Below are 15233 nucleotides of genomic sequence, written 5' to 3'. Positions count from 1 at the left end.
CTTTTGATTCTTCAAAAAGAATATTATTACATATTTTTATTACTAGTTCAGTCAATACAATTCTCAGGGTGGATAAATTTCAACAGCATTTACTGGCATAAAGCATGGAATATACATAGGCTTGATTTTGGAGCACGAGATCTGCAATGCTGCTGAGCAAATACACTAATTTGTTCAGCTTAGTCAAAAATAACAAACAAAGGAAAGGCTGCTGCAAGAATGGTAGAACCCCCGTATTGCAGATCTCTACAGGTGGTGCTGGGGAGGAGGAGGGATAACGGAAGCTTTCATATACCGATACGGAAATATATAAGGATTTCATGGATTTGGAAGTGCTTCTGATTGGCTCGCGGCGCGGCGTTTAAAAGACCCAATCAGCATTCGTTAGAGTTTCATGCCTGAACTTTGTATTTATGAAATGCAGTTAAAAATAGGCTTGTTATAAGAAAATATCTTTAAAATAATTCTGAAAATCTTTTTAAAAGACATAACCTCATAACCTGAGGCATAAACCTCACTAAATTATGTTAGATCTGTGCAGGAAACAAGCAAAAAACATCTAAAATGTATTTTGAATTATGTTTTTAACATATTCATTTTGCAATGTTGAAATTCCAGACCTTTAAAACTGATCTTAAGACTCATTTATTTACACTACGCTATGTTAACTAATTGTATACTTTAAATTTCAGATACATGCATGCCTTACTTTTGTTTTCTTTTGTACATAATATGATCACTGTATGTCTACCTGTTATGTTATTATCCTGATTGTATGTTTGTAACTGTCAATATTATGTAAAGTGTCCTTGGGTTCTTGAAAGGGGCTATATAAATAAAACGTATTATTATTATTAATGTTTACAATTTTATTCAATACTATTCTTATTATCTTGACATTGCACTGATCTTGTTTTAAGGATTTTTTATTTTTAAGATATGTTTTACCCAGGCTCTGGCTAAAATTATGAAGTGGCCTCTTCTAGAGAAATATATAATCTTACAATCACCATTTAGATTTGAGTTGTTTCAAGGATATCTGAGTGATGTAACAAGAATAAACAGAACTGGCTGGTCATCTCATGAAATGCGTCTTTATTTGGTTACACTTTATTTTAAGGTGTCATTGTTACAGTGTAATTATATATTTAAGTACTGAGTAATATTAAGCAACCATGTACTTAGTATCAGGTTAGGGTAGGATTAGGATTTGGTTGAGTGTTAGTTGCATGTAATTATGCATCATTTACTGTTATTACTATGGTAAGTACATGTAAAAAGGACACTGTAAAATATAGTGTTTCCAACGCATTGTATTTATCGAGCAATTTATACGCGGAAATTAGTTTTTACATGCATATGATACGTGTGAACACACACATTCAGCAGTTGCAGAGAGAATGAGTTTCAGATTACACAACTGCTGTTTTTGAAAATACTTAAGAAACTCATTTAATTAAAACAAGTGAAAAGCAAAATACATGCATCATTGCAAAACCTTGATTTGCAGAAGACTTGTGGTTGTTTTGCTGGTCTCCCTTTACCAAACCATTTCCATCACCATAGTTTAGTCATTACATGCATTTCTGTTGAAATGTAATACAGTTCTCTGCTGTTTAGAGGCAGGCCTACATATCTCTGTTGAAGCCAGTCGCTATATTGTGGTATATTTAGCCTACTTCCTCAATCGGTATAGCTCAAGTCAAGATTCACAATTCTCAGTGGAAATAAAATTTACATAATTTCCCACCATGCCGCAGGCTTGTTCACATTCACCTGTTTATTTTTGGTGGAGTGGGGCCTCTGAATGTTTTCTTGCAGTGCTGAGGCTGAAGCGCCCCTGAGGCTGAAATTATCCTCAGCTTTAGGAGGAGAACCTCTTCATGGCTTTGCATGTGAACTCACTGGAAATAAGTTGAAATGACAATCTGGATTTTTTTGGGGGGGGAGATTTGCATTTGTCTGTGGGAACTTTTCAGAAGGCAATTTGTGGATTTAAACAATTCTTATAACATCAGAATGTATCATTCACCCCATTGCCCTATGAATTTCAATGACAAATGTAGGGCGCTGCGATTCCCTCTATGTGGAAAACGTCTCGGTTACGGATGTAACCCTCGTTCCCTGAGTAGGGAACGGAGACGTTCCGTCGGATGACGACAAATGGGGTTTCGCTTAGAACACCTATCGACTTCGAGTATTACAAAACGAGCCATTGGCAAAGAAATGCCATGGGTCTGCGGAATTTGCATAGCGTATCTCCGCTTTACCTCGTGGGTATAAAAGGAGGACTCCAGCAATATGCAGATATGTTTCTTCGCTGAGGAGCCGAGACTGAACTCAGGCGATCCCCGTGGTACAGCGGAAGTGGCAAGTAGACGGAACTCTTTCGTTGTCACTCCGAGTTCCGTCGGATGACGACGAATGGGGATACCAGTCTAATCACGCCACCTTCACAGCTGTCTTCCAGTGCCCTGCGTAAATCTGAGATCCCTGTCGTAAGACTAACAAGGACTCCTATTTAACACAGGAATACCAAGGTACACTGGGGAGCATATCCCATAGTTTAGAGGAAATATGCAAAATATTGCCAGCCCAAACGGGGGGGACTTAGAGAATACACATATGACCCGAAGGATGTATATGGAGAACACTGGGGTGTCGAGCCGCAGGTGTAATATTTCAACCCCAGGGGTGGCAAGGTGGCTTGCCAAGGGAAAGACACATGCTCAGAGAGGCTTACAGTGGAAATACACATGTGGGTCGTTCGCTCAGAGGAGGGACCATGCACACGGGAGGCACCTAGCCGCCGTGCAGGCAATAGACACTGGCGCCGACGTCAGGAGTGCTGGAGGAACTCAGGGCTTTCGGAGAAGCTCACCTGAGGAGAAATCGCACGTATCCAGTCCGTGGAGTGGAATGGCGAGCAAGCGAAGACACCTGAGCGGGTCCAGTACTAGCTGGTTGAAGCGAGTACATGAGAGGACACTGGCTCCACTCGGAGATTGTAGAATCTGGTGAATGTGTTAGGTGTCGCCCAGCCTGCAGCTCTGCAGATGTCGGTTAGCGAGGCGCCAGAGTAGAGTGGGCGGTCACACCAAGGGGGCACGGTCGACCTCGCTGCTGGTATGCCAAAGCAATGGTGTCCACTATCTAGTGAGACAACTTCTGCTTGGAGAGAGCCTTTCCCTTCAGCTTCCCACCATAACAGACAAAGAGCTGGTCTGAGGTCCTGAAACACTGCGTTCTGTCAACATAGGTGCGGAGAGCACATACTGGACAGAGCAGTGCCAAGGCTGGGTCTGCCTCCTCCGAGGGCAGCACTTGCAGGTTCACCACCTGGTCCCGGAAGGGAGTGGTAGGAACCTTGGGTACATATCCAGGCCGGGGTCTCAGGATCATGTGAGAGCCGGCCTGAACTCCAGGCACGCTTAGTCAACGGAGAATGCGTGCAGGTCCCCTACCCTCTTGATATAGGCCAGTGCAACCAGGAGCGCTGTCTTCATCGACAGGAGCTTAAGCTCCACTGATTGCAAAGGCTCAAAGGGAGCACTCTGCAGGGCAGTTAGAACCACCGCGAGGTCCCAAGAGGGAATGAGAGGAGGGCGAGGAGGATTCAGTCTCCTCGCTCCTCTCAGGAACCTGATGATCAGGTCGTGCTTCCCCAAGGACTTACCTTCTACCAAGTCATGGAGTGCGGCAATAGCGGCAACATAGACTTTGAGGGTGGAGGGAGACAGCCTTCGCTCCAACCCTTCTTGAAGGAAGGAAAGCACGACACCGACCGAGCATCTCCGGGGGTCTTCTCGGCGAGAAGAGCACCAGTTGACGAAGAGGTTCCACTTCAACGCGTAGACGTGTCTCGTGGACGACGCTCTAGCGGAAGTGATGGTAGCCACCACAGCAGGTGGTAGGGTACTCAAACCTGCCTGGTCCCGCCCAGGAGCCACACGTGGAGGCTCCAAAGAACGGGACGAGGGTGCCACAGGGTACCCCGTCCCCGAGAAAGAAGGTCCTTCCTCAGAGGAATGGGCCAAGGAGGTGTTGTCGCGAGGAGTATGAGTTCGGAGAACCAGGTCCGGGTGGGCCAGTAGGGCGCAACCAGAAGGACCTGCTCCTCGACCTCCTTGACTTTGCGCAAAACCTGCGCAAGAAGGCTCACTGGGGGAACGCATATTTGCGGCCCCGCGGCCAGCTGTGCACCAGCCCATCCGTGCCGAGCGTGCCCTCGGTCAGGGAATAATAGAGGTCGCAATGGGTCGAGTAGTGAGAGGCAAACAGATCTATCTGTGCGTCCCCGAACTGGTCCCAAATCAGCTGAACTGACTGGGGATGGAGTCGCCATTCTCCAGGGAGGGGCTGAAGCCGTGAGAGCTCGTTGGCTGCACAGTTCAGGACTCCGGGAATGAAAATGGCTCGAAGCGACCTCAGATGCTTCTGACTCCATAAGAGGAGGTGGCGGGCACTGAACTTCAGGAGCATTTCTGCTCAACACCTGGGTGTGATAAATCTCAATGAATTTTTCAGGAGCATTTCTGCTCAACATGAGAGTGTGACAGCATGTCCATTGCGCATGGCGCCCTAGCCCGTGGAGGCATCTGTTCAGACAACAACATGCCGGGAAGCTCGATCCAGGGGCACTCGGACCCGTAGAAAACTGAGGTTCGACCACGGGGTGAGTACTGACGGCAGGTCAGAGTAACTGGTACTCGGAGGGTGCCGTGTTGCCCTGCCCAACCTCGGGACTCGGTCGCGAAGCCAAAGCTGATGCGGTCTCATATGAAGCAAAAAGTACGCAAGTGGCGTACCGCGGCTGCAGATACAATATGCCCCAGGAGCCTCTGAAAAAACTTCAGTGGAACCGGCGCTTGATAGTCTCAGGCAAGTCAGCAATGGCTGAGTGGAGAAGACGACCAAGTCCATACCGAGAAAAGAGCTCCTCTGCACGGGGCAAAGTTTACTCCTTTCCCAGTTGACCCGAAAGCCCAGACGAGCTAGGTGCCGGAGCACTGGGTCCCTGTATTCGCAAACCTGGTCTCAGGAGTGAGCTTAAGACAGCCAGTCACCGAGATAGTTCAGGATGCGAACCCCGTGTTCCCATGGAGGAACAAGGGCTGCCTCAACAACCTTGTGAAGGCGCGAGGAGACAGGGCTTGCCCGAATGGGAGAACAGCGTACTGATATACGCGTGCCCGGACAGCAAACCGTAGGTATGGTGTGAGTTGAAGGAGAACGGAGACATAAAAGTAGGCGTCCTTGAGGTCGATCGCTGCAAACCAATCCTGTGGCCGCACACATCCAGAAATGCGTTTGGCCAGGAGCATCTTGAACGGCAGCCTATGAAGGGAGCGGTTCAGATGCGTAGGTCCAGGATTGGACCAGACTTCTCCGGGACAATGAGGTATGGGCTGAAAACCCGGACCTCATTTCGGCTGGAGCGACAGTCTCAATCGCACCCTTCGCCAGTAGGGTAGCAACCTCCGCTCTCATGATAGGGGCATAGCCATTGACCAAAGTGGAGCGGACTCTCCTGAAGCAGGGAGGAGACCGTGCGAACTGAATCGCATAGCCGAGCCGATGGTTCGCGCGACCCAGTGGAACAGATAGGGAAGCTCTTGGCAGGCTCCCAACTGTGCCAGCGGCGTCAAGAACCACAGACGTCCCCCCGGTGGTGCAGCGAAGCGGAATGACGCCCAGACGTGGACGGCATAGCGGACCGGTGTGGGGGCAAGGTCATAACCGCACCCTGACAGAGGAGGCCAGGCAAGGACCAGCGTTCCACGGGGGCCTGCTCTGTCAGGGGTCTGGCGACAGAGGGGGACAGGGGCGAAGCGGTCTGTGGACGGCACGGTGTGTCAACCGCCTCTGGGACACTCTGTCCGGTGCTCTGTGTCTTCCGAAAACTCTGTATGCTCAGAGACGAGAGAGTCAGCTCTTTCTGAATAAGGATTCTTCCCCAGTCCTCCACCGGGGAAAGGAGTGGCCCTGCTACCAACTCCTGGAAAGAACTGAGTCTCATCTCTGAGCAGCCCATCTCAAAAGTGCCGCTTAACCCGGCGTTTAGCGGGGGGCGGGGCTGGAGAGGGCTGTGGCATCCCCCCTACGGTCTTCCAGAGCCAGGCCCGGGTGAACGGGCGGGGTTGGAACCGTGGGAGGGCGCCTTCGGCGGTGGGCAGACTGAGGGATCTGAGCGGACGGCGGGGCCGTCGGGCAGAATAACCTCAATCTGCTCACGAGCGGTTGAGAACTGTTGGGCAGAAGCACTCAACCGCACCGCCGAAGAGGCCGACCTGGGAGATGGGGGTGTCGAGCAGATGGGATCTCATCATGCACGTCCGGGAGGAAAGATATTGGGGTTTGCCGTGGACGCGGGTCGGCGGCCTCACCCAAAAACCAATCGTCCCGGGAAAGCATGGCCGTCATCTCTGGATCAGACTCAGGCACAGCCGTATGCACACCAGAGGGTGGCAGCTGTGACGAGTCGTCATTTCCAGAAGAATCAAGCCCACCTAGTGATGCTGCTACAGACACAGCATCATCCTCTGTAGCTTCAAATGAAAACACACGGGCAACCCGAGGGTAGACTCATGGAATCATCAGTTCGCTAGCGGGCACCGTCATTTAAGAGGGGTGCTGGGGTCGTGGACACAGAGTCGGCGCCTTGTTCCAGACCAACACCCTCAGGTCACCCTGGCCACCAGCCGAAGATCGGGGGGTGGATGAGGGGACTCTCACTCTTGCGAGTCCACCGAGTCTCGACCTATATATGACGCGATGATCACGTTCCCTGAGAGAACATGAGTCATCCACGAGCGCTGTTCAAGCATGATCAATGCCCAAACACACTAGACAGCACTCGTGCCCATCAGAGTCCGATACCAGTCCGCTGCAACCAGAAATGCACGGGCGAGCCGTCTTTAAAAAGCGTGCAAGCTCTTTTATGAGAGGAGAAAAAAAGAAAAAAAACTCTGCGATGTTGAAGCGCACAGGGAGACACAAACACACTGGCAGATTACTGCACAGATCAGCAGGCACTGTGAGCTCGCTGCAGATCGCCGTCACACCAACACCGGAGAGAGAAGCTCGTCTCGTAGAGCGAAGTCAGAGATGACTGTGGAGTGAAGAAATACTCTTGGCTCCGAAGCGAAAACATATCTGCATATTGCCGGCGTCCTCCTTTTATACCCACGAGGTAAGGCGGGGATACGCTATGCAAATTCCGCAGACCCATGGCATTTCTTTGCCATTGGCTCGTTTTGTAATACTCGAAGTCGATAGGTGTTCTAAGCGAAACCCCATTCGTCGTCATCCGACGGAACTCAGAGTGACAACGAAAGGGAACAGACAGAATCACGGAATCCATTCATTAAAATTTAATTTGTGCTATAGCACGGAATGCCACAGAATTTTGCTAAATTTGGATACATAAAAGTAGGACTATAAACTTAATCAAAATTAATTATTATGGACTAGAGTCTGTGAATATTAAACCGCAAAAAAGACTCTTATTTAAATATGAAGTCTGCTTGTTCTGCGCGTCTGTGTGAATGAGCGACAGTTTCATCTACTATAGGTATGTTCAAGGATGTGGCGATTGTCGTGTTTTTTTAGCATCTGCCATCTTAATGTATGCTATATGAGGACATGAACACATACCCTGCATCAACACTCATGAAGTGACTCTTGAGCTGAAGTCCATGAGTCTCCGGCCTTGTCCCAAATGGCACACTTTATCTGCACTTTAGGTCTTGTGGACATAAAATGGCTGTCGCGTATCAAGGTTCTTCTCTGGAAGCCTTGTCTATGTTGTCTTTGTCTCTAAGTTTGTCTTTTGTTTGCCATGTGCTCCTCATGTCCCGCCCCCTTGTTTCCTGTTACCACGCCCCCTTGTTTAGTCCTCGTCTAGTCCTCATTTCACTAATTGTCTTAGTGAATTCAAGCCTCTGGTTCTGTGAGCCTCTACCTGGTGGCAAAACTAGTGCTACATCTGAGATCTACATCAAGCTACGTGTTCCTACCTGGTCTTTCCTTTGGAGCTGCCTCTATTTTACTCATCGCCAACTTACTGACGGTCTCAGTGTCATCCGTCCTGCCTGTCGTTGTGTCATTTGCCCTGCCCTACTGTTAGAACTGTGGTTCACGCTTCAATCTCCCTGCTGTCTCAAGTCTTCAGTCTTGTTAATAAAACCCCCTTGTCTGCTCATTTGCATCTGGGTCCTGTCCCTTGCAGAGTTGTGAGAGACGTGTCCGTTAAGTCCATGAGACCGTAGGGTGTCATGCATTTATAATTTTAGGTTTCAGAAGCGTGCTCACGAGCGCCCCCTTGGCAGGTGATTATGTGCCCTCGATGCATACTTGTGGTGAGCCTGCACTGAAGCGAGCTCCGCAGCAGACTTTCCAGAGCCATTCGAAAGCACAATGCTCGAAGTGGGCCGGTACACAGCACATCTATATTTTAATCTCTAGTGTACTGGCACTTCTCAAATGAATTTCTGAAGTAAAGATCCTAGAACATGTAATTTTCATAACTCGGATAACTTCATAACTTGTCTAAAGTTTAATTGGCTGTACAATCATTGCTTAAAAAACGTACAATCCACTGAACATATTTCTATCCCTCCATTCCTTTCTAAAAATAAATGTGGCGCTACACTGACTAAGGTGCGTTCAAGTCCTCCTGAGAAGTTTGTATTTACGAGACAGTGAAGTCGTAATCTCAGTGTCGGGTGCATTCATCACTGTGGTCAGAGCAAGATGAATGAAGTTTTACTTCAAAAAATCAAAGATTTTTTTATCTTTTTATCAACACATAAAAGTGCTGTAAATTGAATTGTTACTGTTGTATTTTGTACATGCGACTTAGCTAGTTTTATTTAATTTAATTAGATTTATTTATTTAAAAAAATCACTGACACTATATTCACTGACATGCCCCTAACTCATAAACGAAAGGCCCCGATATACTCACAGCAAAGTTAAAGGGTAAACAAAGGGGTTCAAACTTTTCTGGAAAGTTTGCTTTGGCAAGCTGTTTCGAACTCCTGATTTTGTTCGGAATGATTAGTTCGTTCTTCGATTTCGCTTGAAGTATATATAGGGGCCTTAAGTGCTTAAAGATAGTTCAGAGTTGCCCACTTTTAATTATGACTTTAATGTTCGTTCAACTCGTAAATATGATATTTCCGACATGACTTGACCCGATCCTTTAAAATTGCCCTGACCAAAGGCCTCAAATTTAGCTGAAGTGACATTTGCGATTCAGTCGACCTCTCTCCAAAGCCGTATCCCTTTATTAGCTATTCTCATCATATTCCCTAAAGCATTTCTAAGTCCATTCATCCCTCTCTCCCTCCCTCTCCCGATCATCTTCTCTCTCATTAGTTGTGCAGCTCTGACAGCGGTTCATAAATCTTTTGCTGAGAGAGGTGAAGCTGAGGATGTCTCAGCACCCCTCCCACCCCACCTGCTGTTATGGAGCGAAGTGTCAGGTGGACTCAGGAGACACACATGTTTTTATCTCTGTGCTGGGTTGCTGAATGAGATGTGCTGCATCAGTCAAGCTGCTGCTGTCATGCTATTAAAGATACGATGTGTAACTGTTAGCATGGAGCCGCTGTTGCCTGAGGGAATACATGCTAAAAAAACACGTCTCGTGAAAGTCTCGTCTCTGATAAAACAAGGGGTGGAGCCGTTTGAAGGGAATGTTGTTGTTTGAAAGTGTCTGCTTTTGTTATAAACGCTCAGTTAACAGCTGGATGTAGATTATGCCTTAAAGGTGGAGCTCATTTATTTGTTAAGATAAAGAGATGCTGCTGAAACAGACAGGATGATGTAAGTCTTCAACAAAATCGTTCATCAGTTTGTGGAAACAGAACTGACACTCTGTTGCCTTGGAAACCGTAGATTTCAACCCCCTTTCCAACCCAGCACTCTCTCACACACTATTCTACCAGGGGTGTCAAATTTAGTCGAGTTCCAGAAGTAAAAATTCCATTTTCTCCATAGGGAAATTGATTTTTAACGATAAAGTAGAAACATTTAAAGACAGCCTTACCGTTAGCTAGAAGGTTGTTAATCGATGGCCCGCATTATTAATTTAACTTCATTTTAAATAATAGTGTTTAAAAGTGGAATTCGTGGTGAAAAATACATTACCTGTACAGAAAATGATCTCTTAAGCTCCGCTCACTCCCATGAACTGTAAATGACATAAGTCGGTTATGTACATAATCAATATATTTATTGCACTATATGCATATAAATATATTGATTATGTATATAACATGTAACATTTTTAAATGAGTATACTTTTTTAAATGAGTATATTTCTTCATAATTTTTTTTTTGATTATGGTGTTCACAATGATTCATGGGATTCTAGTTCTACCAGAAAGACTCGGGAGAGTAAATACTGTAACAATTATACATTTATTGACAGCCCAGCAAGCAATATTATGATATAAAGTTCTTTGGCGTTCATAGCTTGCAATCCGAGGGTCCGGACTCTGCATTTCCTGCCTGAAGACGAAGGCAGGGGCGCAGCCGACCCCCTGGGAGGTATAGGAAGGGACCATCCTGGTGGTGGTGGGGAGGATGGAGGTGAATGGAAGTGTCAACATCTGCGAACTCAGACATGTGTAAGTACCGATCTTTTATACCACCAGTATTAATCACTATTGGATAGATTAGAAGGTAATTAGTGACGTAGCAATTGAGTCTTCCCAGCAGTACTTATGCTAAAGCTTCCATTTCTTTCCCTCCAGCAAGCAATTTTGCATTTAAAAAAGACGTCTAATAGCCGTCCAAACACAGCCCAGACATGGACTGTCAGTGAAAATTTAGTAGACTTCTAAACCTACTCTAACCAAAAATAGACTAGTTATCAATTAGATAACAAAGAAATGAAATGAAACGACTAGTCTATTCTTGGGATATGGTTTAGACATCTATCAAATTTTCACTGACAGCCCAAACTTTGCCTTGTTTTAGACGTCTGGGCTGTGTTTGGACAGCTATTAGATGTCTTTTAAAAATTGGTTGCTGGGATGTTTGCTGGGATAAAGCCGTTACACAGTCTTGTACCTTTATAATTTTGTCAGATTTTCTAATTCGTTTTTGTTTCTAATCAAAGTTTGTAATGTTATGATTCACCTCGTGGCTCAGCTGACTGGTTTTGATCATGGTTTATAACCCTTTAATGAAGACTTCATTAAAATCCCTATGGTAGAACTGAATGGAAAAAAACACTTCTGGAACTAACACAGCTGAAAAAGTCCTAATAACGTACTCGGTTACTAACGTAACCTTGGTTCCCTGAGATAACGGGAATGAGTATTGCGTCACTAGACGCGATGGGGAATTGCACAAGCCATTTGGCGATGCAGCGTATCTGCGCGGACCAATCGGCGAGTAGCCCGCCGAATCAAGTGCTCCAGCCCATCAGAATGGGCGCAGCATCAGTCCATATGAACTGGCTTGTCTCGTCTCAGGGAGCCGAGGTTACGTTAGTAACCGAGTATGTTCCCTATCAATACGGTACACCTGTCGCTAAACACGATGGGGAACCAGTCCAATCGATGATTGCAGAACGACAATTGTTCGAAGGCCCTAGCCTAAGACACTCGATATAAGAGCCTAGAGGGCATTAGGGCTAATCAAGGGCAAGATATTCACCAACTATAAAAAAGGGGCTCGGACCCTGAGTCGGAGCCTCCAGGGGAATACTAATGGGTTGATTTCATTCTGAGGTCAAACCCAGCTAAACAGAGAGGACTCGTGCTTGAAGTGCAGGAACGTCCGAGTTGTAAAACCTGGCGAAGGTGGACGGCGAGGACCAGCTGGCCGCCGCACAGATGTCGCCAATGTATACGCCACTGACCATAACCCAGGAAGAGGTCATGCCTCTTGTGGAGTGAGCTCGTACAGGCCATTGCAATGGCGTCTACTATCCAGCAGGATAATCTTTACTTTGTGACTGGATGCACTTTGTGTGGGCTCTGAAACAAAAAAAAGCAGCTCTGAAAAAGGTATTACAGGGTCTTCAAGTTATCCTTTTTTGATGATATTTTTTTATACATACTGTATGAGCCTACAATAATGATTCCTTAGTAAGTCGGATTTTGAAATGTTAATTTTATTTTAATATGTGAAATTAAATTTTATAGTTTCAGCTCACTTTATAAGGTTGATAGGAGTCTGCAGATTTTTAAGCTACAGGGAACATGTTCTGACATGATTGTTATGATTGTTTTGTGTGTGTGTGTGAGTCTGTTACTCCCTAGGCTCACTGCCACCACATAACATCTACTTTATAGTATCACAAGCCGCTAATATAATTCAAACAGATTTTAATGTGATTGAGGGCTTGTATCTGAATACACATGGGACGTGCTAATTGGTTGCCATGAAGTATTTATCAGATAAATGAGAGCCAACAGTCTCCCCAGCTGGTGCAGGCTTGTCGACTGTGGGTTCGCCTGAGAAATGTGTGTTTGTTAGATCACACTGTGCTTGTGGGAACTAAAGGAGACAGCAGAGATTCTTGAGTAGCTATGTTTGCAATTACAACATGCTTGATGGTGTTACACCAGCATAATATATGTGCTTATATGTGTGTGTAAATTTGTGTGATCATACTGTAGTGTTCTTAAAAGAGGACACTCCTACATTTTTTCAGACCTTTTTCTTTTTAATCGCCTTTTGCTTTTTAATGGTCAAGTAAAAGGCCTTTTCTAAAAAATCTAAAAAATCTTCGGGTTGTGGTACACACATGTCCTTTTGCTGTAATGAAAGCATTTAAATATAATCTTACTAAGACATAATATTGGAAATTATAGAGTGACTGATTTCTATTGCCTATGCATTTTATCTAAGTAGTCTGCTGGACTGTTATAACGATCTCATTTGCTTACATTACAAGCTATCAGAATTTTATCTTTTTGGCTATATAAACGGGCCCGGTTCCAGAATCAAATCACTGAGAGGGTGCTTCTGAAATTAGTGAGGGTTCTCTAGTAAAGTGTAAGGGTGTCCGGGTGATGAAGGTAAAAAAAAATTTGGATAGCTCTTTTGTGAATTTGCATTTTCGTTTGGGCATTGAACAGTACAGCACAGCTTTGGTTCCGTGCTTCTTTCAGACCTCCCGCAGTTAAACGTATCACGTTCTCCAGACCTGGTGATTTTAGGAGCGCTGATGAGGGTCATAATCACTGCAGAGTGTGCAGAACAGAGTCTGACACCTGAACCATATCTCGCACCCCTTATCTGCTACTGCTCCCAGGTGAGCAATTACAGGACCGCCGGGAGCCTCTTGACACACACACATTCTTAATCCAGCTACTTCTTATTCTCACACACAGTATACTTCCATTACCGGAGGAGTGAGTGAAAGAGAATGCTCTATCAGTCTGTCTGCCAGCCGAGCGATCCATCATTTATATGGATGGAGACAGGCAAGGTGGAGTTTTTTCCCTAGCTCTGTCCTCTACAGTTTGAACACTTCCCTTCTGCTACTGTACATCTGTTTGTCCTCTCTGGTCCGTCCTTCACTTTGCCTTTTTTATCACAAACCTTGGACAGTTAGCAGGTCCAATGATCTATGGATTTTCTGTTTACGCTCTTTTAACTCTTAGGTTGTCTCTCCTTCTCTTACTTTTCTTTTTCTCGCCATGTTTACCCAGGTTTTACTTTTTCTTGGTCCTGCCTCATTTTTACTCTTCTTTCTTTTCTGTATCTATTTCCCTCTCTTCAATCTTTACCTTAATCTATCTCTCCCAATTTTGCCTAGAGGAAGAAGTCTCTCATTTTCTACCCATTTTTAATAAAAGTGAGGATGTATTCTTGGACAATATTAAATATTTATTCATGATGTGTATTAATAATGCATTATTAATATCCTGATGGCAGAGGTCTTCTGTGGAAAATTTATCAATTTACCTGGATTATTTTAGGTTATATCCTGAAGAAATGGGGATCACTGGAACACCTTTTGCAGGATGATAAATGTCATGTTCTTTTTATAAAAATTTGCTTTATTACACAAACTCCTGGTTTTGCTGTAAATGCATAAAAGCTCAGGATAAAAGGGATAAATGGGACACACAGAAAAGGTTCTTTATAGTGGAAAAATGTTCTTCAGATTATTAAAATGTAATTTACACTACCCCCTACTGTAGGGGGGTTACACTACTGTTTTTTTTTTTGCAAATATTTGCCTATTCATTTTCAGTTACCTGAGCTTGCAGGTATTTAATATCTGGGGAAAACTATCTGTTAACATTCACATTTTTTGCAAAGTCGTCTGGTGCAGGACCACCCCTGAATTACACAATTTGCCATCTGCCATCTTCACAGTTGAGTCAATTTGAGCTGTAATGCCATGTGACTAAACAGCTGTAAGAAAATGATCATGACAGTGCTGATTGGCTGATGATAACACAACAAACGCAGGTTGTCCCAGAAATGAGCTGTGATGTGAAAGGCAGCAAATAAAAATATAAAAGTCATGCTTTTCAGAACCATCGAAAAAAAAACACTGGTTTGAACTGACAAACAATCTAATATACAAAAATTTTGATATTATCAATAAAATAAATCAATGAAAATATTAGGCTTATTTATATTATAATCAACGGAGCTATATCAATTTTTATCAATGTCATTTTTATCCGATGCAAAATCACATTGCTAGTTGACAGACAGTGATGCTTCGCACATCAACTCCAGCACCTTATATGATGTTTTATGTACAAAGTCCGGGAGGAGCACATTCAGATAATTAACCTAATTATAATTAACATGGAGGAGTGCATTCAGTCAATCAACTCAATTTACAAAATAAAATATACAGCAGACTCAACCTCCTCACCTCTAACTGTTCCTATCCCAACCTGGGATGGGGGGAGTACTCTGGGTTCGGGCCATATTCCGAGCTCGGAGCCCTCACCTCGGACAGTAACCCAAATACGCATATCCTTTACTCTATATAATTATATGTAACTGTGAACTCGTGAAAAGTGAATTGGTGCTCTATTATAGGCCTATTATTACTTGATGTATTTTGTCTGACCATCATTTCAAAGCCAGTGATGTTTCTTTTGATGAAATAATTTACCCAAAAATAATCATTCTGCCATCATTTACTCACTTTCATGTTGTTCCAAACATGTATAATATCTTTCTTCTGCGAAAACACAAAATAATTAAGGACAAAAAAACAGAGTTTTTTTATAAAA

The sequence above is a fragment of the Siphateles boraxobius genome, unplaced genomic scaffold (genome assembly GCF_051911475.1).
Source record: "Siphateles boraxobius isolate OS27281-9 unplaced genomic scaffold, OSU_SipBor_1 41, whole genome shotgun sequence".
NCBI classification, from domain to species: Eukaryota; Metazoa; Chordata; class Actinopteri; order Cypriniformes; family Leuciscidae; genus Siphateles; species Siphateles boraxobius.
Note: the sequence above shows the minus strand (reverse complement) of the source record.